Below are 26,229 nucleotides of genomic sequence, written 5' to 3'. Positions count from 1 at the left end.
TGTTTATTGAATACCATATTATTAGTTTAAAAAAATAAATTAATGATTAATTTTTGCATGCGTTTTGGGTACTAACGATTAGTTTGGTTTAAATGCGCAGATGAATGTCCGTTTATTTGGTTTAACTCTTCTTTATTGTTGCAAGGCTAGTATGAAAATCCTGGACTTGTAGTTTGAAATCTGCTAAGGGGCCTGGTTTCATGCAAAGTACAGCTGTTCAGAAAAGCGAGGTTTGAACCCTAAGATGATACCTTGGAAAAAGAGGGAAGGGATAGGATGGGCTGGATTGAGGCCCTCAAGGATTGTCTGAACATTTACTATTAAAATTTTTTATTTAAATTTTTTATTTAAAAAGGTGAAAGTGAGATAAGCCGATGGTGTAAGAAAATTGCATTTAAGTTTTGGTTTGATATGAATAAAATATTAAATAACTATACAAAATATTTAAATAATATAAACTCATAAATTTTTTTATTAAATTCCACTTATATTAGATCCAAATTAAAAAAAAAAATCTATACTGGTGTAACAAAAAACTAATAATTAAATCAAATAGATTACCGATCATGCTATGGTCTATACACTAAGATTTCCCCAGAATTTTTGGGCGGATTTCAATCAGAATCCATGTTGAAAAACGAAAGGAGAGACTTGAATGGCATCGTCAGTGCCAGAAACTGAGATTTATGATACGTTGATAAATTGTGTGGATAATATCACAACACAGTCAGATTTATTCATCGAAGATATATTTTTGGTAGCGTTTAATCATTTTGGGGGCAAAGTTATAAATGTAGAACAGTTAAATCTGATTATGTTGTATTTAACTGTTTAAACATTGTCATTGGGCGGTTTATTTGTAAGTTTTAGTTTATTTTGTTGGGATGTGATAAGAGTTGACTATCACAAGTATGAGAGGGTAGTGTTCTTTGTGGAAAATTCTCTTTTTGTGTTACTTTTGTTTGGGAAATAACCAAAAACACGGGTTGCCTTGGCTTCTTTAAAGGCTCAATCTTGCTCTCTTGTTAGCTCTTAGGCCTATTATTTTGTCAACTATGACAGCAACTATATATACAAGGCAACCATTGATGTACGATGTTTCTGAAATTTTGATAATATAATACAGTTACCTTAACCTTAATCTTCAAAAAAATCTCCACGAGTGACACTATAAACTAAATGTTTTTCATAAATATTATTGTATGTTTTATTGGCTAACAATAATCCATTTCATAAATAGTATTGTAAAATTTTATTTGATTTTGGTTTTGTAAACTGGTTTGGTACCAGCAATACCAACAATCTCAATCAACCAGACACAAATTTATTTTTAGGAAAAGCAATAGAAGAGACTAAGAAAACCCATGGAAGAGACTAATTTATTTTAGGAAAAAACAACTAAGAAAACCCATAGAATAGTTAAACAAGGCCGTGACAGGTAAACCTGCAAACACAGAACTACTACGGCGGCACCAGTACTGTTCGATGCTCCCGCATTCTGCATCATACTGATGCATTGCGGGAGATCAGTCTTTCTAGCTGTCTTCTCTTCTGCTGGATCAAAGGATACGCTTTCTGATAGTCCAGAATGGCCTTCAACAAATGCCTGAACGAGAACTCTGGCCACAGAACGGGTGTCACACAGAGGAACGTGAAAGAAGACTGCCATAACAGAAAGTTACTGAGCCTTATCTCCCCAGATGTTCGGATCAATAGCTGCGGCTCTCCACAGTTCGCGGTGTACAGGTGACGCTCAATTTCCTCTTCCGTGACTGATGATTGAAGCGCATCAATTTCTTCGTCGCTTTGGCTGTGGAAACCATTGTCAGCGAATTCGTACTTTTCATGAACTTCAATCCTCCTGCTCACAGCTTCATGGCAGACGTTTTCTACTGCTTTGACGATTTCGTGCGTGGAAGTGTAAGGAGCGAAAATATTAAGAAAGACTTTCTCATTGCCTTGGCTCATAGCCATAGCTTTTTCTGCCGCTCTCCTGACGCGGTCGGGAAGAAGGCTCAGCTCTCCCAGTATCTGCACGCGAATTCCATATTCTGTGACCATGCTTTCCTTCTCTATCAGCGCTTCCAGCTTCTCCTGCATCAGATTCATCAGCGTGGCTACCTCTTCTCTCGAGCGCTTGAAATTCTCGATGCTAAATGCGTACACGCTGACGCATTTGATGCCTAAATCATAGCAATCCCTCAAGGTATGCGTGAGGGTCTCGTATCCCAATTGATGGCCGCTCGTCTTCTCCATCTGACGATGGGCTGCGTATCTTCGATTGCCGTCCATGATGATCGCTACGTGTTTAGGAATGGGGCCAGCGCATATGACCCAGATAAACCATCTCCTTAACACTTCGCATATCGCGTTTGCACTCGAGGCGATGCCTCTTGCAACAATGGATCGCAGGGCGGCCACTTCCATCTTGAAACTCAACACTGCAATTTCTTTCACTACGCCTTTTTTTGAAGACTGCACCCTCTACCGCACATAGAATTCAATATTTGCCTTCTGACGTTTTCCTTCCCAATGAGGTATAAATGTGACGGCCACTCCATGACGGGTTTTTACGAAGTTCCTTTCAAAAACTGTATCTCTTATAAATTTGGCAAGCTTTCTTTGTATATATGTTACCATTTTTTTTCTGAAAGTGGCAAAACCTATCAAACTCAGTTGTCAAACCAACAGTGAGGACAGCCATCTCTGGCCGCTATCCGCGAATGTCGGTTTGACTCATCACCGTTATCAAGGAAAACCACGCCACCTGTAATAACCCGCTGGTGGTCCGTAAGGGAGCAGGCTTTACCATTTACATGCGTTACCTAAAACTTTTTCGCTAAAAATAATATTTAAAAATGGTTTTTTTTAATAAAAATTTATATGTTCTAATAAAGTCATCCAATCATCCAATTTAATTTTTATTATAGTATATTTTGAAAAGAAACAATTAATTTTGTTTGAAGGGGCAGCTCAACTGGCAATAGCTGTCGAAATATCGGAGATCGGGTTTGATTCTTGTGCTACCCTTCCCGGAAATGAAGTGAATAACAGACATGTAAAAATTCCAAAATGAGAAGGTCCTACCAAGCTTACTAAAAGAAACAATTAATTTTAATATTCAAAATCTTAAAGATGTTATAACAAAATTTTGGAAATAGTTATTTGGCTCAAATAAATAAATAAGAAAAGTCAAACTTATATTAATAATTAAAAAAAATAACTAGTAATATAACTTAATTAAACTAAAAAATAATAAAGACAGATTTTATCACAAAAATAAACTAATTAATAAAATATGATTAACTAATATTGTTTATATTAACATTCACACAATTATATATATATATATATATATATATAAATTTTTTTATAATTAAGTTTATTAAAATATATTTTTAATATAATAATAATTCATCTTAAATTGAAAATATAGAGAAAAACTATAATCATGAAAAATGAAGAAATAGAAAAAATTAAAGAATTAAAAATTAGAAAAAAAAGAAATAAAACTAAAACAAAAATTCCTAAACAGCTCACAATAATACCTCAACTAGTCACCTTACAAATATATAAATTTATATAATAATAAAAAATAAGAAAAACAGAATTCCTAATGTTAAACTATAGATAAAGGACAATTTTTTTTTTAACTATTTAATTTATTACTCTATCTTCATAAATTAGCGTTTTCTTTAATTTATTAATGCTCCATAAACTTAAGCATACTATATGAATTTCAACCTAAAGTTTTAGATTTAATTATTCATCATGTGCAATTTCACACTGTGAGTGAAAAAAGATATGGACTTTTTCTAACATATCCAAAGAGCCACTATGTTTTTATGTTGGAACCTCAGTACTATAGAGCATTCTATGCTTATTTTGGAATCTCATCATAATCTTTTAGCATTATAAATTTGGTATAATTTGATTATTTATCTAAAATAAACTATGGCAAATATTTATATCTAAAATATAATTAATTTTTTAATTCATTTATCAAATTATTCGTTCACCATTTTAAAAATTTAAAATTTAAATAAACACTTAATAGTAAATTTTATAAAGATGGTTATAAATAAATATCCGTCAAATTTAATCGGGATAATTTTATAATGATTGATTCACATAAATATCCATCAAATTTAAGCCGTCTCCAAAATATCTTCAGCTCATCATGTCACGTTTTATGAATGTTATATTTGATTTAATACGAGGCGAAGGGATCTGCAAATGTCAAAAAGATGATTGGTTTGACGGTAAAATTGTCAAAAACGATAGTTAGTTTGGTTGGTGAAAGCCCGTTCACATAGTTATTCCACGTTAAAGTTCTTTCACTGACAGCTTTCTATTATGTGCTGTTAAAGGTTTTTTTCCATGTGAGAACATAAAGGTGTTTTGGTCCTTATTTTTTTAAAATATTTTAAGTTATTTAAATATTTTATTTTTTAATTTAATATAATTAATTAATTTAAATCATATATAATTTTTAAAATTATTCACAAAAGAAAGATAATATTAAACTTATCTATTAAAAATTAAAATATGGTAAAATATTCGATGATAGTGATGGTTGTAATGTTTTACTTAATCTTATCATATTAATTTTTATTAGTGTTTAATTGACTTATAATTATCAAGAAATATTGGTATATACCTATATTGTGAAATTGTAATTTTATTTTACTGATATATTTTATTATTGTTATTATTCAATTCCCAACTTGTCTTCTTAAATTTAATTTTGGATAGAATATGTTCTCCTCCAATTTATTCCAAATTAAATATGCATATCTCAAAGTGTCTATTCAAATCTTGTTTTGAGAAGATATGGTTTTCTCCAATTTATTCCAAATTAAATCTCTATATCCCAAGGTGTCTATTCAAATCTAGTTTTGAGAAGATATGGTATTCTCCAATTTATTTCAAATTAAATATCCATATCTCAAGGTGTCTTCTCAAATCTACTTGGGAGAAGATATGGCTTTTTCCAATTTAATTCTAAATTTAGTACTCATATTTTATTCCCAAAATGTCTTCTCAAATCTACTTTGAATAAGATATGATAAGAAAAGTCAAGAATACTAAATGAAAAGATGAAGGGGTAGTCATGACATTAATGATAGGTGGTTGAGATGGATGGAAGGAAGATACATAAAAGGGGAAGGATCGTGAGAGGAGGGGGGGATCTTTGGTTTTGGTTTTGGTTTGGAGGATTTTGTTTTGGAGGAGGGATGTAGAGAAAAACAAGGGAGAGAATAGAGAGATAAATGAGAGAATACAAACTTGGATCTGGAGAATGTTTGTTTAACTTGGACACACTAAACCTGGTTGGACTTGGGCTCAAAGGGCTAAGAACTTCCACAGGTTCCCTAGTTGGCTAGGAGGTAAATTCAGTTGGGTAGTCAAGAGGAGCATCCCAACAAAGTCAGGAGCATCTTAACCAAGCTATTGAAACATGTATTCTTTCGTTTATTGATTACTTATGTAAATGGTTGCAATGAAATTTTTACTTGTTTAATATGTTGTAAATAAATTTTAAATGTATATTGTCATCAAATAAATTTTGATTTATAAATAAGTTATTTCCATTTTTATTGAGTTTAAATTAAATAAATTTAGTTTGTAGTTAGAGGGTCACGCTATGATGGATTCTCACATATGGTATCAGAGCCTAGGTTCAAAATCTAAACCTTGAAGCCAACCTACTAGCAAAATAAAACACAACAAACAACATTGCAAACAAATTTAATTATATTAGAAACCAAAATAAATTGAATTATTAAATTATTAAATGACATTGACCATAAATTTAAATGATGGAAAAATAATATTTTTCATATTTTCATCAAAATCAATATATATAATAGGCAAAATGTCATGTTTACTTTTTCCTTGCAATTTGTAAAGAGCAGAATTTTACCATTGCTAGATGTAACCATGATGTAAAAGATATTTATTATAGATATAACCATCAACATTTTGAAAAAAAAAAAAAAATCTATTGAAAAGAAAAGAAAAGAAAAAGATTATTATCAAAAAACAATGCCATTAACAGAGAAAGTAACGTTGGTCATCGTGGCTCTACGCATGGAAACAAAGTTGTTGTTGCTTCCACCTCATAGGAAAACACTAACCGCCTGCTACTTAGAACAACATTAGACAACACTCCTAATACTTTTTCTCTATGTGGTTTCTTTCTATCCGTTGCTTCATTAATAGCATTATGACCATGAGTGTGATCAACATAGCCGTGGAAGTATTTTAAATCTGCCAATCTCCGCCCTAGGTCCCTGCTCTTGCACTGCTGCAGGTGGCTCCATATAGGTAGACTAAAAGATTAAATCAGGGTATGGAAGACATGGTTATAATGTACGTCATGGATAATCAGAGTTAGTGGGAAATGTATTTACCATTGGTAGTGTTTTCTTATAATAACAGTTACCACAGTTCAATCGGGATGCCTCCTTATCAATCTCTATATGGGAGGGCATGTAGGATGCCATTAAGTTGGGAAAAGTTGGAGGACCGAATAATAGTTGGGCCAGAATTAGTTCAAGAAATGAAGGAATAGGTAAGGCAGATTCGACAAAGGTTAAAGGAAGCACAAAATAGACAAAAGAGTTATGATGATTCACATAGGACTGATCGAAGTTATAAAGTAGGAGACCAAGTTTTTATTCGTATCCAACCCAACAAAAGCACCATTCGATATGGGAAAGGGATGAAGTTGTCACCTTGGTTTATAGGACCTTTTAGATCAAGGAGAAGATTGGACTAGTTGCGTATCGTCTTGTATTGCCACCCGAGTTGCATAAAACTCGTGATGTTTTTCATATATCTATTTTACGACATTATGTTTATGATGAATCTCACAAATTGGATTGGAGGGAATTGCAGGTCTCGGACATGGGAACCGTAATGGTCGAACCATTATGCATATTTGACTGTAGGGTTCGACAACTCAGATGTCGCATGGTGGAACAGGTTAAGGTCCAGTGGGACAAGTATAACCCAGGATCTACTACCTGGGAGGATGCAAAAACTATACGTCGTGACTACCCCTCACTTTTTGAGCATCTGTGATGCCCATTTTGACTTATATAGCTACCTATGCAAAGGCTCTATTACAGTTCCATGTTATTTATGTATGAACGCTATGTAATGTTGATGCATTTAGTTGGAAAGGTGAAACTACTTATATAAATTATTAGATGGATTAGGTATTGATGATTGAAATTTTTGATGTATGACTTACTTGATTATGATTTATCTAGTGCATGACTTGTCAGAGTTATTGTCGTTTCATGTATGGCTTAAGTGGATATGATTTATCTAATGAATGACTTAGCGAAATTATGATTTATCTAATGTAAGATTTATTTCCAGTATGAACTACAAAATTGACATGTGGATACTAGACTTAATAACATGATGTTTAAGATCACTTATCTATATATATTTTCTTGTTATATATATGTATGAATGAGAACTAACTGGCAGATTGGAAAGAACTATATGATAACCAAGATATACTCTTCCATTGGGGAAGGTCGAGACATCTAACGAGGAAATATATGATGTACATTGTTCTATTACATTTTGTATCTACTTGATATGCACTCTTATGACATGGGTAAAATGTAAATGGCAGGTGACAAGACTACCTGACTAGATTATTCGATGACAAGTATCCAACCAGCGTTGTAATGTGGTCCATATTAGGGTGTTGACCCTATTTTTGAGGAGGGGTGGAGGTATTTCCCATTGTGTAACCTCCAAACTTGGAATCATGGGAGGGCAGTGATGGACACGTTCCCTTAGATGTGTGATGATGATTGTCAGTTGTCTGCTAGGGAAATTAGGTCGATATAGTCGATGCTTTCGCCATATTGGTTTTATCAGTGGTTAGATTAGTATATCCGATGCCATAGTATATAGCAGCAGAGGATGGATAGGGTGGGAGCGGAAGTAGGTTAGGAAGGATAGGAGGATATAGATTAGTTGGAGATCCTTGATGGGAAGTGGTATCATTGTCTGACTTACTTAATTTTACTACTATAACTCTCTCTCTATTTTGTTATGCATTATTGTCAAACTTCTTTCGAACTCCTTGTATCTTTTTCACTCTAACTTTGGGACAAAGATTTCTAAAGGAGGGGTGTATGTAATGGTCTACTATTTCTGATCATGCTAGTTTTTATTAGTGTTTAATTGACCTGAAAATATTGACTTATAATTATCAATAAATATTGGTATAAACCTACATTGTGAAACTATAATTTTGTTTTACTGATATAAATTTTATTATTGTTATTATTCAATTCTCAACTTGTCTTCTCAAATTTAATTTTGGATAGAATATGGTCTCCTTCAATTTATTCCAAATTAAATATCCATATCCCAAGGTGTCTATTCAAATCTAGTTTTGAGAAGATATGGTCTTCTCCAATTTATTCCAAATTAAATATCCATATCCCAACGTATCTATTCAAATCTAGTTTTGAGAAAATATGGTCTTCTCCAATTTATTCCAAATTAAATATCCATATCCCAATGTGTCTTTTCAAATATAGTTTTGAGAAGATATGGTCTTCTCTAGTTAAATTCCAAATTAAATATCCATATCCCAAGCTATCTTTTCAAATTTACTTGGGAGAAGATATGGTATTCTCCAATTGAATTCTAAATTTAATATCCATATTTTATTCCCACAATGTCTTCTCAAATCTACTTTGAATAAGATATGGTAATAAAAGTCAAGGATACTAAATGAAAGGATGAGGGGGTTTTCATGACATTAATGATAGGTGGTTAAGGTGGATGGGAGGAAGAGACATAAAAGGGGAAGGATGATGAGAGGAGAGGGGGGAGATCCTTGGTCTTGGTTTTGGTTTGGAGGATTTTGTTTTGGGGGAGGGATGTGGAGAAAGAGAAGGGAGAGAATGGAGAGATAAATGAGAGAATACAAACTTGGATTTGGAGAGTGTTTGTTTAACTTGGACACACTACACCTGGTTGGACTTGGGCTCGGAGGGCTAGGGAACCTGTGGAGGGTCCTTGGGCTAGGAAATCATTCCTAGTTGGCTGGGAGGTAAATTCAGTCGGGTAGTCGAGAGGAGCATCCCAACAGAGTCAAGAGCATCTTAACCAAGCTATTGGAATATGTATTCTTCTGTTTATTGATTACTTATGTAAATGGTTGCAATGAAATATTTACTTGTTTAATATGTTGTAAATAAATTTTAGTTGTATATTGTCATCAAATAAATGTTGAGTTATAAATAATTTATTTCCATTCTTATTGAGTTTAAATTAAATAAATTTAGTTTGTATTTAGAAGACCCTAGGATGGATTCTCACAATGATGATGGTGATGGAGGTGGTGGTGGTGGTGATGGTGATGGTGATGAAAGTGTCTTTAATATTTTATTTCTATGATAAAAAAGATGAGAGAGAATTGTTGGAGGGCATTGTAATTTTGCTTACTTAACAAGGTTGGTAGTATGACAAATGTTTTGAAAAAAAGAACGAATGTGAGTAAGGGACAGACAATCAAAATGAAAGTGATTTTCATCTTCAACTCTCTTAGTATCGCAAAGGGGGTAGATTCTTTCATCCCAAGGTGATTTGGGAATAGACCAATGCCCCGTTCCACTCTGAAGCTCATGAGAATTAGTTCTTATCTTTGCAATGTTCATTTTCTTCTTAGTACTAGTCAAGGCAGAAATATAATTTTGGTTAGCAAGAGGGGTTGATTACCTCCTTATAATACCTTAACTTCCTTTTTCCATCTAACTCCTTGTCATCCCACAACTTATCCTTAAATTTGGAAGTGATAGTATTTATAATATTATCTTTATTCTCCAAAATGATCTCCTCATTTATCCCCCAATGGTTGAGCCACGACAGGGCATCCTTATGCTAGCCTCGCTTGAGTCGAAGGTGGGGGTTTTGACTAGAGTTAGAATAAATTTTTGGTAGCCTCTTGGCTTCCATGTTATACAAATTCTTCTTGTACATCAAATAACTAAACATAGCCAGGATTTCAATGGGAGAAAGGCTAGCTTCAATCAAGAGAATAGGGTAGGGGGAATTTCCTTTAATCTCTAGGTTGTAAGTTATAAATTTCTTTTGGATTGTCTCAATATTTCTCCACAATTTTCTAGATATACTACAACCCCAAACCTCACATCCATATAAAATAAGATGGGTGAACCTTTTTTTACTCCAAACCCAAAGATCCGTTGACTTACAATTGTTTCCAAGCTCACAATAAGCTTTCCAGCCTCTTATTTCTCAATGCTATAGTTCCAATTGAGCTCGTGGTGAATATCAATACCTAAATATTTGTATGAGGAAACCTTCTCCAAGTAATTGTTATCATACATGAAACTATCATAATTGATCATTTTGGATTTAATTATCATGACTTTATTCTTGTCAGTGTTAAGAGTCATACCCATCTTGGAGCTTATGGGGAGAAGAATGATAGCCTCATCATAAAGGAGAAGAGCAATGACTATGCCAACGAGATTGGATCCATTCCATCCTGCAATTTCTAAACATTCTTCTAACTTGTCAATGTAAATGCCAAAAAAAATAGGATAAAGAACATCCTTACTTAACTAAGATATTGCATTTAATTTGGAGAAATACCATTATCTCATACAGACTTTGCCATAACTTAAAAAGTTATTAACTTTAATTCAAAATATTAAAGATATCATTTTATTTTAATTAATTTAAAAAATATTTCATTATGTTAATGAGTGTAAAATATAAAATCATTATTAAAAAATATACCGAAATTTGTTTTCGATGAAATAGGGTGTTAGACCATTCTTGAGAAATAATATACTAAAAAAAATGGTAAAAAATTAAAAACATTTTTTTAAATATCTTTTATACACTTATAAGATTTAAATTTTAATATTAAAATTTATATTCAACGAACAATATAAAAAATAAAAATAAAAAATAAAAATGAATGCTTGAACTTAAAGCTGTATTATATTGTTCCAATTTATTTAAAAAAAAAATTATAGTTGAAAAATGAATAAATAAAAAACCGTATATAATTTGTAAGCCAAGCTTGAACAACGTAAAATACTTAATATTAAATTTAAGTTTCTTTGCAGGATAATATAATTCGGCAAGTTTTCCTTTAGTTATCAGATTTTATTGGGTGTAAACCCAACAATGTGTCAACTAATATGTAATTATTGGTATACTTTGTGTTTTATCTTTTATATAAATTTTTCCTTTTAAATATTATCGTGTTTTATAATGATATTTTTGTTTTTAGGTTCTTTTATATAAAAGAATTTAAAAGAATTTTCTTTTTTAAGAGTTTTGAATTTTTTTAAATAATATACAAATTTATTTACTTATAAATATAATTAAATTTATATAAAATTTATATTGTTTTATAAAATGTTATTTAATAAAATAAAATTTCTATTAAAATTTTCCCTATTAATTATATTTTTAATATTTATTTATTATATATGATTTTGTAATGTATTTAAATACAAAGATTTAATAGGTAAATATATTTGTTTATTATATATATTATTAATCTCTACTCTAGGTATGGTTGGGACTATAGTAATAGAAGATGTGGGGTTAACATTACTTTTGGTTAGTTAATTTCACAAATAACCAAATTTTTTAAATATTGTAATGTATTTTCATAATGTAATCTCTTTGGCCATTTTATTTGGCCTCTTCCTGAGGTGGGAGGCTATAAGCATATATTATATTGATATGTTCCCTTTGCATTTTGAAAGCATTTTGAAAGACGTGAACTAATGCTAGTATTAGTTTACCATGTTATGCTTCTATTATAAAAAAGACCAAAGTTATAAGTGTTAAGTGGTGTCTGCATGTTGCTGTAGTGGTGTTTGCATGTTGTGGTGTCTACATGTTGTTGTTGTCTATGGGGGGATCACAGGCTACTAATGTTTTGAGAAATTGATGAATACTGATGTTTTGAGCATGTTTGTCGTGAGTGATTGAAGAGGCCTATCAATCTATTTAAGTGAAGATGTCTGCTCTCTTGATCTAATGTTAATAAAGAATAAAATGTAGGCTTTGTTTTGTGCAAGGATCCAGCCTACACTGACTCCACATGGCTCCTGGCATTGTTCTATGCGAGAATGCAACCCACATCGACTCCACATCCCACTGCAACAACAACAATGACTCACACCGACTCAACGACCCATAGCAACTCTGAACATAGCTACAATTGCGGCAAAGGAAATTGACAATGAGCACAATAAAATATGATTCTAAGGCTAATGGAGAGCAAAAAAAGGAGCCGAATTCTTATGATTTTCATATATACCACATGTATGTGCTTTTTCCCTTCTCAGTAGGCTTAATAGAAAATTAATTTTATCAATTTTTAATGCATCCTGGTTATTTTCTAGTAGTGGTGAGATTAAATTAAAAACTATAATTCTCTTAAATACTTCTACACAAATTAATTTCAAGTAGAAGGATGAAATAGAATAATGCAGTGAAATAGGAGATTGTTTTTTTTGTTTCTCTTCAATACAAATTTATTTTCCAAAGAAGATCTTATATTTTTTACATTTTGTCTAGGAAGAGTGAAATTCACTTACACAATGTGTAGCAAGGGCAGAAACATGCAGAGCCGACAATATTTGAACTGAAACAATAATAGCCATTGTTACAAATTCATGAACTTTAGTCACAAATACAGAAAACACATTCACATCCTCAGTTTCAGCTTTAGCAACAACAACATTCACAAATTCTCCAACCATATGTGGGAAAACGAGTGAGTTTCAAAAGCATCGAGGTGAAATTCAAAACTTACCGAGACTATCAATATCAATCTAGCTTAGCTCGCGGACTATCGCTTGTAGATTTCTTATGGATATTCCTTTATCCTACCCCTTTCAAGCTCATGGTCCCCCAAAAAGATTTATCCCTTGTTATCTGGCCTTATTACCCTCCGGTCAAACCATGCCCAAGGAAATCCGGAGGAGGCCTATGGTGATTATTCACCTTAGCTTTAGGTGCTCTAGCTATTTTCCCACGAAAGGTTGTATGAATTACCTAGTTCCCTAGGTAGCTCAACATTCAGAGAGAGCCTGCAATATTTGAAAAAACTGTAAATGTTGTAATAACACAACGGTTCGGTCTTCCAGGTGTTTGTCATTGATGCTAAATGCCCATACCTTGCATGCAGACCCTCAAAAGAAATGATATGCCTAAAATCTACCAATTGAATGAAGCAAACACAACCACACCAGAAGCTGACATTAGCACAAGATCTCAATTTTTCTAGTAGATAAATAACACCCAGACGAGGAGGAAAACTTGAATCAGGCACCAGAGCGGACTCTACATGCCCCTATTTTGATAAGACTTCATGCTTCAGGGGTCTGCGAGTGAACACAAGCTTTGTATGTAAAATAACTACTTCAAGAGAGGAAGTAGTGAGATTTCTCCCAAGGCTACTAACTTGCACCCCAACGAGAGAGGGGTTGGGATTAGGCTCAATTATGGAGCTTCAATTATCAGGTGCATGGAGTTTAGTTCTAGATGAATAGTTGTATGGAAGATTGAAAAAGGGAGAAGTGGGATGTATGCAAGCTTAGGGTGTTTACCAATGAGTTTTTGGTTTTATTTGTCTTTATTGAGTATTTTGTATTATAGTTTAATTATTATTCCTGGTTGTAAAACAAATATTTTATTTGTTAAAAAAAATATGTTCTTATAATTATTAATTACATATGACCATCGTTATGGCCTTTGACTTTCCATCGTGCCATCCACTAGTGTATCCATATGGGTTGTTCTGTACTTTGACTTACAAAATCAAGTTAAAACTAAGTCAGCCATTTCATTCCCAGCTATGCTTACTGGTTACCATATCCTACATTGCCATCAACTAGTAGCACATGCAGATCAATTTAGAGGTGACATTATCCAGGGTGTGACTATAGAGGACCTTAGAAATCTAGACTCTTTTTGGAGTTGGTCTAGAAAATTATGTCTATCTTTTCTTGAAGGAAATTTGTGCAGGGTTTCAGAAAACTACTCAGCTCATTTGTAAGAAGCTACATGTGATTGAGCTTCATCCACAACTAGGTATGCTACTATATTTACATTTAGTATGCAAGTACAGGTTTTGAATCAAAGAATAACTTCACTTTTGGTCGAACTAGTGAAATTTGAGCGTTTTTTTTAGTCTTCTCTAGAATAACTAGCTCATTTTTTCATGTCATGGAGATAGTTTGTTTTGAAATAACTTCACCGGGGAGGAGAAATAGTGGTAAATATGCAGAATTTAGGATCAATTTGCATGTAGTTAACTAGTTTTTGCAAAAGTTAGTTCTATCACTCATTTTCAAAGGGAACACTTGATCTTATCTAAACTAATAGGATAACTAGTTGAATTTGGATAAGTCTAGAGACATGTTTTCCTCTTGTGGATTGCATGCCACTGCAAGGGGGCCATTTGATTAGCGACAGCCATTGTGGTTGTTAAGTTTGGAAAAGAATGTCACACCATAAACTGTGACATGGTGTCCCGCCTCTTCATAATGGGTGGCAATCAGCATTTGAAGGAATCTTTGATGCTCTTGCTTGATTCGAGTCACAATATAGAAAGAAGAATTTGTAAACATATAAAGCTTCCAATCTCGAGATCTTTAGTTTTTAATTAATATTTTGCACAAGCATGTCATATGAAACAAAATTGTTGATGCTTTTATTATGTAGATATAAATTTTAACTTCCACTTCTATCATGACATATCTAAGATGCTACTTTTGTAATTATGACTCAAATAATATGTTTATTTGGTCAGTCTCGTATAGTTGGATTTCATAAAATTTTATGAAGACAATATATTGATGTTTATGTAAAAATTCTTCTTGGGCATCTTAAAATATATGGGAAATAATGCAAACAATTAATTAATATAATCAGTCTTTGTTAGTTGGGTCTGATAAAGTGATACATTATGTTGCAGTCTATACAAGCTTTGGAAAACATTTTTCATAGGCATGCATATGCTTGTCTTTATGGTGGTGCTCTTATGACAGTATTGTCCTACCTAGTTTTTTTTCTCCACTAATGTAAATGTAAGATATATTCCTCGCTTGTATATATTTTGTTGAGTATGGAAAGTGGAATCATATGGCTAATATAAATTTCAAATTTTTCAAAGAGTATATTTTTCAATGACTACAAACATTTGCAAACAAATTTCATCTGATACTATCACTTCTGCAATGGAAACAATTCCAACCTTTACCGACCTTCTTTCAGATAATGATACTAATGTATTTTGTATTTGTAATACATTTTGATATTATCTTGGGTGGTTTCCTTACACTAATGTATAAAGTTATGAATTCTTGTGGGTCTTACTTATATATAAAGTTGTGACTACTAGTGGACCTTACTTATATATAAAGTTGTGACTGCTTGTGGGTCTTCCTTATATATAAAGTTATGACTGCTTGTGGGTCTTACTTATGGATTCTCCCTGGTGAAAAAATTAATTATATTTTAGGTCGTAGAGAATGCATCATTTTGCTTGGCTCGAATTGCAGAAGCTTGTGCTTCTTCTCCAGAAAAATTGAACAATCTCTCTAGCTACAGTCTAGTTTCGCAAGCTGTAAATCTGATATATGTCACTAACTCAGGAAGTTCCTAGGCATCTCTTAGTTATTCAACATACACGATAGTATAACCTTTTATAAAGTACTTTCAAGCAGTGAGATCATTAAATTTTAACTCTAAATTAGGGACCTTTTACTAATTGGTCTACTCAAGTTGTTATTTGGCTTGGTGTAGGTTTTAATTAGGCTTATTTCAACTTGTGCAAGCAACTCTACTCTATCTACAAAGGAATTACTTGAAATGGGGATCTATGGCATCCTTAGAGACATTCTAGCCAACTTTGCTGGCCTTGTTTCACAGATAGTTGTTCCTTTTTCATAAAATAGGCCTCTTGATCAGGTTACCTTCTTGTCTAATCATTTATATGCAATAAGTGTCTTGTCTAATAATTTACATGTTTAGTGCTACTTTTTGTGAATATTTATGTGTTGTGAACATTTATGTGTTGGAAATAATAGATGTCAGAGGTTCTTAGGGAGCGAATGCTCCTTAGGTTAGTTTTTGTTGTAATTGCACAAAATTTGTGGCTTAGATAAAGGTTAACTAATTTGGATTTGATTTGAATATTGTCTTTCTAAGAACTATATAAACAGAGATCAATGACAAGGGGACATGCATATGCCATCTTTGTGACTGTTGGAACTTGTTGAGTAACTTGGCTAACTTTTGAATCAAGTCATTTTGACACTCACTGTTAAATTCATGTAAATATAAGATAATTCCTTAGAGATATACATCATTGGCAACTATTGATATAGCATATATGTTAATTGATATTAAATTCAGGGACCTAAAACCAACTATTTTTTTCCTTATTCTCTAGAAGTAAACAAATTCTGATGAGCCAACAATGTTGTTGTACGTGAAAGGCTTGTGTCTTTTTAACTGTGAATGAAAGGATGCAATTATTATTTTTTCATGAATGCCACCTCAATGTAATTTATGTTTCTTAATAATTTTCAATCAAAATGTGGTGCCTTCTTTTGCCTCTACTTGTTTGATATAGACTACATCAAATCTTAACCAAAGTTACAATATAGACTCTTCTAGACTTTTATACATAATAATCATGTTGCTAGCCTTTTTTTCATGAATAATAGGGCTAATATGTCTTCCTCTCGAATTATGGTGGTGAAAACAGGAAGGTCGACTTCTAAGTAGCATAACTTTCACATACATAATCTGATTGGCGTGATTCTTGCATCGTTGAAAAGGTCTTTGTGTGTAGAATAGTAAAAAAAGGTGCTACCCTAAAGAGACAAATTTTACCCCAGAAAAAATGTCGTTTGATGCCTCAAAATTCTCTTGGAATGTTTTAGACCCCAATTTGCCAAACTAGTCCCACTAGTAAAAATGGTTCTGATAGTGGATTCCTCCTCCTTTTCCACTTTGGAAGCATCAAGATGAATGAAAAACAATATAATGATGCAATCAGAATCACACCTCCGCATTTTTGGAGGATTTTGGTCAACAAAAGATTCTACTAAATGAGGTGAGGAAATTTTTCCTCCACCTTCTCTTTGGTCTACCATTTAGCTTTGCCTAGAAGTTTTCCTTCCAAACCAATCTGCCAAAGGTCATGCTACCCTTGCCTTGTAGTTCTAGACCTCTTCTACAAAATTGTATCTTTTGTCAACTCTGCTTGGGCATCTGTTGCCAAATTCTCTACAAAAGGTAGGGCTTATTCCTCTTATTGATCTAGCATGGAAAGCTCATGGAGTTTCAGATTCTCTACATTAACAACTGATTAAATGCACATATATGGTGGTAAAATCAGTTGATAGGCATTATCACCCACCTTTTGTAGGAATTTACAGGGTAAGTTCCACAGAAAGAATACCAAAAGGACACCGCTCACAACCAGATCTCAAATCAATACACCAGTATTTTTGACGTGGTTAAAACCCTCAGAGTGCAAGGAGGGAAACAGTCCACGGCCTGTCCCAACGTGGGTACTACAGGCAATTTATTAATCAAAGAATGAAAATTTACATAAGCTTCTCTCATGCACGGATTACCCGAACAATGACCCTCCATGCGCTTTAAATAGAACTCATGGACCAATCGGGTGTCAAGCCACGGATCAAGTGTCGGTAATACCGAGGTGAGAGTGAACCGTCGGATCACTACATATCGTGACCGTCGGATTGTAAGTTACAAAATGTACAACGGTAAATAAACAAACTTTACCTAACTCTAACCTAACTCTATACTAGACCAAGTTGAACTTAACTATGTCCTATGTGTCGGAATATCCTAACATCCCCCCTTAAGAACAACTTGGGATAGGATTGAAGGATTTACAAATATGACACAATAGGAGAAGGAAGGAGGCACTAGAGCCTATCTCCCCTTAGTGACAACTTCCTGAACTCCAAGCATATATCGAAGTTTAGTGAACTTCGCCTCTGTGAGAGCCTTTGTGAAGATGTCTGCAACCTGATCATCTGTTGGACAATATTGCACTTCAAGAACATGGTCATGAATGAGCTTTCTGATGAAGTGCATGTGTAGTTCAATGTGTTTGCTGCGCTGATGTTGGACTGGATCTTTGCATAGCTGAATGGCACTTTGATTATCACACCAAAGTGTGGTTGGATGCTGCTGCTCAAAGCCAAACTCTGATAGGATCTGACGAAGCCACAAGGCTTCCTTACTAGCTTCCATGGCACCACGATACTCTGCTTCTGCTGACGAAAGAGAGATGGCGGCCTGTTTCTTACAAGCCCATGTAATAGGTCCTGAACCAAGAGTGAAGACATAACCGGCAGTAGACTTCCGATCATCAGGGTCACCAGCCCAATCAGAATCATTGAAACCAACTAACAGAGGAGCTGCTTTGGCACTGTAATGAATCCCAAACTGTACTGTACCTCGAACATAACGAAGTATTCTTTTAGCTGCTTTCCAATGACTTTCACGAGGGTTTTGCATAAAACGAGCAACAAGGCCAACAGCAAAGGAAAGATCAGGACGAGTATGGGTTAAATACAAGAGTTTTCCGACAAGTTGACGGTATAAGGTAGCATCAACTTCAGGAGAAGTACAAGAGACTGAAAGTTTGACTCCAGACTGAAAGGGAGAAGGGGCTGGCTTACAGTCTTCCATGTGAAAATGACGAAGAATATCACAAGCATACTTGGACTGGGAAAGGGAAATACCCTCCTTGGATTGCAAGACTTGAAGACCGAGAAAGTAGTGTAAGTGTCCTAAGTCTGTCATTTCAAATTTCCTTTTAAGGATATACTTCACATGGTTTATAAGATTGGGATCACTACCAGTAAGGATAAGATCATCAACATAAAGAACAAGGATGATAAGAGAGTTGCCCACTTTCTTGGTGTAGACAGTATTGTCAGAATGACACTTAGAAAAGCCAGATTCTAGAAGAAAGCTATCCATTTTGGCATACCAAGCACGAGGAGCTTGCTTGAGACCATAAAGGGATTTCTTAAGTCGACACACAAGGCTGGAGTCTGTTTGTATGAAGCCAAAGGGTTGTTCCATATAGATTTCTTCCTGCAAGTCCCCATGCAAGAAGGCAGATTTAACATCCATTTGATGGACTTCCCATTTTAAAGAGGCAGCAAGGGAAAGAACAAGGCGGATAGAGTTCATTTTGGCAACAGGGGTGAAGGTTTCAGTGTAGTCAATGCCTTCAACCTGTGAAAAGCCCTTAGCAACAAGACGAGCTTTATGTTTATCAACTTTGCCATCTGGTCCATACTTAGTTCTGTAAACCCATTTACATCTTACAAGTTTTCGTCCCTTTGGTAGAGGAACAAGATCCCATGTATCATTTGTCATCAATGAATGATATTCTTCATTCATAGCTGCTTCCCAATGTGGATGGCCTGAAGCTTCTGCAAAAGTGTCAGGATCATGATTTACTGGAGCTTGAGCCAGTAAAGAAGAGGCTCTTTCAAACTGAGAACGTGTACGTCGCTGATCTGTAGGATCACCGGCAAGATCACCTGCTGCATCCCGAGTAGCACGGACCCATCTTGGAAGTTGAGGATCCTGAGAAGGTGGGGGAGGATTATCATCCTCGCTTTCATCATCTGAAGAAGAAATGTTTTCAAAAGTAGAAGAGATAGGAAGAGGTGGCACATCCGCCGGACTAGGCTCGCAGGCTGATTTATTTTCATCAAATTTTACATCTCTTCTAATGATAACATTTTTTGACTTAAATGGAATAAGTCTATAACCTTTTACATCTTCAGAATATCCAACAAAAGTACATTTCTCACTCTTAGGTTCTAAAGCTTTATGCTTTTCATCTGGAATATGGGCCCATGCTTCACTTCCAAACACACGAAAGTGACTTACATCTGGTTTAATGGAACTCCAAGCTTCTTCTGGAGTGATATTCTCTAGAACCTTAGTAGGAGTGCGATTGATTATATAATTTGCACAATTAATTGCTTCGGCCCAAAAACTAAGACTGAGTCCTTTAGATTGCAGCATACAATTAGCCATTTCCTTTAAGGTGCGATTTTTCCTTTCAGCTACACCATTTTGTTGTGGAGTGTATGGAACAGTATGTTGCATTTGAATTCCATTTTCGGTGCAAAAGTTGATGAATGTGTTTTTAACATATTCTCCACCATTATCAGTTCTTAGCTTAAGAATTTGATGTCCAGATTGTTTTTCAACAAAGGCTTTGAAGGCCAAAAATGTGTTAAATACTTCGCTCTTGAGTTTTAAGAAGTATACCCAAGTGCGTCTGGAGAAATCATCAATGAAAGTTAAGAAGTACTTGCAGCCAGAGAATGAAGCAACAGGAAGAGGACCACATAAATCACTGTGCACAAGCTATAAAGGGGCTGAGGCGTGCCAAGAGGCACGTTTGTCAAAACTGTCCCGATGATGTTTTCCGAGTACACATCCGGAACAAACACCATCTCTGCAAGATACCATAGGAAGACCTGTCACCATATTTTCTTGACATAGATGCTGAAGGGAGCGATAGTTTAAGTGACCAAATCGCTCATGCCAAAGCTTGCTCACTTCATCATTATGAGCAACAAATACTGAGGGAAGATGTGATGACCCAAAGTTGTGAAACTTATACAACCTTGTGGAATCATCAGCAAGACCAGTAGCTAGAATCTGTTTAGGATCTTTTAGATCCTTGATTACAACATCATGAGGTGAAAATTCAACAATTTTACCTTCACCTGAATGAGTTATCTGATAGACAGATAGAAGGTTGCAGGATAAGGTTGGAACACATAATACATCATTAAACTGACCATTGTCTAGATGAACAGTTCCAGTCCCTACAACATTAAGAGATCTATCATCACCAACATATATATTTTTGGTGTTACAATCATTTAAAGAAGAAAACATGGCTTGGTTTTTGGCCATGTGATAAGAGGCTCCAGAATCAATGAGCCACTCATGAGAATGAGAAGAAGAAGAAGATACATTTAATGCATAACCAGACTGAGATGATTGACAACGACATGCAGAAAGTGCCATTCTAGAAGTTGAAGTTGAAGTAGGCTCCACATGGATGTTATGTTTCTTCATTGCGGTTTCCAAGGCTTCCATCTTCTTAAAGCATTTAGATTCTAAGTGGCCATCTCGATTACAAAAGTTACAATGTCTATTAGTCTTCTTCCATTTGTTTTTATTGGTCTTATCATTTTGCTGAAATGATCTTTCATTTTGAGGCTGAGATGGTTTAGGACCATTCTTTTGAGGATATGACTTCTTAGGATTCTTTGAATTTGGTTGCTGTTGGGCGGCTAACGCTTTCGTGGAAGAGTTTCCAAGATTAAGAAGACCAAGGTGTAAGAGTTTTTCTTGTTCTCTTATTAAGGAATCACAAAAGGAGTCAAAGGAAGGGGCCTTGTAGTCTTGTCCTTGACAAATGAAAGCTTCCCTTGTAGAATGGAAAGTGGAAACAAATACAGAGTAGGCTGGTCCCAACTTAGTAAGGATGGAATAAATAAGGTTACCATCTTCTTTCTTAACTTTAACACCTTCCAAGAGATATCTAAGGGTCTTTAATTTGGACAAGAAATCTTCAATGCAAGAAAAATTATTAGGATCCAAAGTAAGCAGCTCATTTTCAAGTTGATGGGCTCTAATTACATTTTTAATCCCAAAAACTTTAGCAAGTTTCTCTAATGCTTCATGAGGAGTCTCAAGTCCTGCAATGTGGAATCTAAGATCAGGAGAAATAGACATCCCTATCAAACCTCGTGCTTGATCTTGTCTATTTTCCCATTTTGCCACCTTGTCTTCATCTTTTGGTTTCTTCTCTTGGTCTGTGGCTATTCTGAAGAGACCTTTACTTCTAAGTAAATCTTCCATGTAGTCTACCCATTGGAAGTAGTTAGTGCTGTCAAGAATGACTTGGCATGGACTTTCCATTTTTTAAAAAAAACTGAAGCTGAAGATGCTGAAAGTAAGTGTTCCAACGGATAGATCTCGAAAAAATAGGCGGTTTTAAAAAAAACGGCTCTGAAAAAGGCTTCCGGATGAAGAAATTATGGCTTTTTGAAAAAAAATTGTTGACGTTGCCGGCAAAGTGCGCGAATGTGCGGGAATGAAAAAATCCGCCCCCACAAAATGGAGATTTGAACCCAAGACCTCTACTCTCTTAAAATAGCTTTGAACCAATTTATCTATACAAAAAATTTGAGAGAGAGAGAGAGAGAGAGAGAGGGGGGGGGGGGGCCTTGGTTTGCGTGCTTGCCTTGAGAAAGCTCTTTTTCCCTACAAAACACAAAACACAAAACCCAACACGAACATGCAAAGAAAAACGAACCTTGCGGCTCGAAGTTAGCTTTAGCCGAAAAACTAAATATTTTTCTCAATGTTTCTGATTTTCCGAGATCACACTAAGGTGCAGGGAAAAGAGCATACGCATGAGAAAAATCCTTCCTTTCTGTTTCTGATTTGCCCAGATCGCACAGAGTCGCAGGGCAAAGAGCATACGCAGAAATGAAAGGTATAGATCCGGTTAAAAAAAAGGCTAAATAAACTGAGACCGAAATAAGCAGAGAGAAAATAATAGTAAACTGCAAAAAAAACACTGTATACCTCCCGATCTGAAAAATGACGCAACTAGGGCTACCGGAAACCTTTTCGCGTGAAACGAAAGGGGTTCCTCACTGGAACAGATGCTCCGAACGCAACAGAGCAGTCCTCTCGGCCCGAAAGCAGTCATAAACAACAGATCTAGGAAACGACAGCCGCATGCAGTTCTACCGGCTTCAGATTTGGATCACCAACGGACGCGGCCCTCAAATAGCTCTGATACCATGTAGGAATTTACAGGGTAAGTTCCACATAAAGAATACCAAAAGGACACCACTCACAACCAGATCTCAAATCAATACACCAGTATTTTTGACGTGGTTAAAACCCTCAGAGTGCAAGGAGGGAAACAGTCCACGGCCTGTCCCAACGTGGGTACTACAGGCAATTTATTAATCAAAGAATGAAAATTTACATAAGCTTCTCTCATGCACGGATTACCCGAACAATGACCCTCCATGCGCTTTAAATAGAACTCATGGACCAATCGGGTGTCAAGCCACGGATCAAGTGTCGGTAATACCGAGGTGAGAGTGAACCGTCGGATCACTACATATCGTGACCGTCGGATTGTAAGTTACAAAATGTACAATGGTAAAGAAACACACTTTACCTAACTCTAACCTAACTCTATACTAGACCAAGTTGAACTTAACTATATCCTATGTGTCGGAATATCCTAACACCTTTTTCAGTATCTCAAAGGGACCATACCTCAGAGCCTTGATTTTATTACCAGGTCCTTTTAGACTTTCCTTATTCAATTGTAGCCATAGTCTATCTCCCATGTTCAATGATTTCTTTGTTATATGTTGATCATGCCTGGAATTATATTTCTCATGCGACTTCTATAATGTCTCTTGTACTTGTATATGGATATGCTTGATCTTCTCTATAAATATGGGTACTTTCCTATTGAAGTGTGCACTTCTCTATTGTAAGGTTGATGTATGTGTACCATATTTTCATCCTAGGCTGTTGGATGCTTGTGTTTGTATCCTCTCGAAAATTACACCAAAGTTCTATTGAGTACTTTTGTTTGTCCATCTCTCTGCAGATGGAATGTTGTAGATCTCTTTAACTTTGTGTCCATCTTCTCCCACAATGTAGTCCATAATGCACTGAAAAATATTGTGTCCCTATCTAAAATGATTCTCCTTGGTATCCTAAAGTGCACCAATACTATCCAAAGAACAAGTTTGTTTCTTCTTTCCAACTTATGGTGTTTTTACAGGCCATCAAAACACACATATTGTTATGACCTATCAACTACCACGAAAAAGCAGTCATGTCCCTTCCTATTTTTTGTTAAAATTACCATAAAGTCCATGGAAATTCTTTCCCAAGGACGAGTGGGTATAGGTAAGGGATGAAATAGACCATGTTTTTTATTTCTAGGCTTGTTGGTACAACAAAATATGCATCCTCTTATGAACCTAGCTACCTGTTCTTACATCTTAGGCAATATACATACCTTTGCAACTTGGCCATGACCTTTCGTACACCAAAGTGCCTCGTAACCTTGGAGGTGTGAGCCTATCTAATTAGCTACAATCGTTGGCATTCAGGAACACATAGATTATCCAACTTGTATATTAACCCATCTTAGAGATGGTAGTCAACAATATTGTCGCCATCACACACATGACTCTGACTATGCAACTACTAAAATGCCTCCCTAAAATCGTCATCCTTTAAATATGCCTCTTTGTATGTATCATAAGTGAATGGTTCCATGTGCGTTAGAGTTCCCAAAGATGTGATCTTTGATGTGGGTGGCCTTGAAAGCATGGCAGCCAACTTATTTGTGTTTCCCTTCATATAGTTAATCATTAGATGAAATTGTTGTAGAAAATCCATCCATTTGTAATATCTGGTCTGTTGTATCTTACTTTGGGCTTACGAGTATTGTAGCAACTAGTGATCTATGTGGATTATCGTCTCCTTTCCCATCAAATAGTGCTTCCACTTCTTCACAACTTGCACCAAGGCATATATCTCCTTGTCATAGGTAGGTTAGTTAATAACTTCCCCATGAAATACTTCAAAATCATAGCATACACACCTTCCTCCCTACATCAAGTCCAATCCCATAGCATACATGCTTGCATTTGTATCCACTTCAAAAAAAAATTGCAAGTTTGTTAATGCTAGAATGGGTGCTTGACTAATATTCTTCTTTAGCTCCTCGAAAACCTTTGTTGACCCTTTCCCCATTGGAAACCCTTGCCACTTGTTGTTATGATGTGGAGTGGTGTTTCTAACACTGAAAATGAAGCTATGAATTTCCTTAGATACTATGTTGCCCCAATGAAAATATTGACCTCAAAAACATTAGTAGGCACTGGCCATTTCATGATGGCATCCATGATCTTGGATATATCTATTTTCAACTCTCTTCCTCCTATCACATAATCTAGATATGCCAAATACTATTGTGCAAACTCACACTTCTTGATATTTTCTAGTAGTTATTGCTCCTTTAATGTATCTAGCACCCATGTCAAATGTGATATGTCCTCCTCCTAGGTAGAATTGTATACCATTATATCATCCAAATAGACAATAAAAAATGAATAAATAAAAGAGTGCAATATATCATTCATTAATCACATAAATGTATTTGGTTCATTGCATAGGCCAAATGGCATGACGAAAAACTTATACAAACATTTCCTAGTTTTGAACGCAATCTTCCAGGTATCTTCTTATTTGACTTGAAATTGGTGATATCTAGACTTTAAGTCTAGCTTGGTGATGTATTTATCTTGTTATAACTAATCCGACAAATCATCTATCCTAGGCAAGGGGTACCTATTATTGAGCATGAACAATAGATCTCGTTCTCCACTTCCCTCTTAGGTGGTAACACTTTAGGGTCCTAGAACGCATCCTTGTATGCATATAGAAATTCTTCCAGTTGTTGTTTTTATCTCTTAGTACACCCCTCCAGGGATGCCCTAACTCTTATTGAATCTTCTACATACCGATTTTCTCTTAGAAATAATAAAACATAACTCTTGCTGGAAGGGATTCATATCTTGGCTTGGTTGGAACTTACCAACGAAATTTTTGACTTGCCTTTGTGCACATTGATGGTGCTTGATTATCCATCCTCGATGAGATGATATTGGTTGGCTCTCTGCATGAATATTTCATCTCACATGTACATGTAGGGACTCCCAAACATAACTGCATATACATCAAGGGGAACCACATTTAGTTCTACTTTATCAATAAAATCAACACTAATGGAAAATCTATTTTCCCACTATTTTGTTTCCATCAGCTTTGGATCCTTCTTTACCCATCCCAATGGATATGGGCTTGGATGGTCATGAAATTCCAATCCCGATTTATTGACCATATATGTTGCAATGAGATTCACTTGTGATCCTGAGTCAAACAAAGCATCAATCTTGGTCTTCTTGGCCTGTATCTTTATATGGAAGAGTTTGGTCATTTCTTTCTCTTCCTATTGTTGAAGGTTGCGCAAAT

At 35.0% G+C, this 26,229-nt stretch overlaps 1 pseudogene; it reads right to left on the bottom strand.

Moving 5' to 3' along the window:
- Positions 1-1,434: 1,434 nt before the first annotated feature.
- Positions 1,435-2,456, bottom strand: LOC149241756 (dehydrodolichyl diphosphate synthase CPT3 pseudogene; annotated as a pseudogene).
- Between the last annotated feature and the right edge of the window lie 23,773 nt (positions 2,457-26,229).

Source organism: Pinus tabuliformis, chromosome 8 (assembly GCF_031772625.1).
Source record: "Pinus tabuliformis cultivar Carrire ecotype Pingquan chromosome 8, CPIR1, whole genome shotgun sequence".
Classification (NCBI taxonomy): Eukaryota; Viridiplantae; Streptophyta; class Pinopsida; order Pinales; family Pinaceae; genus Pinus; species Pinus tabuliformis.
Note: the sequence above shows the minus strand (reverse complement) of the source record. Positions and strands in the feature narration are given on the sequence as shown.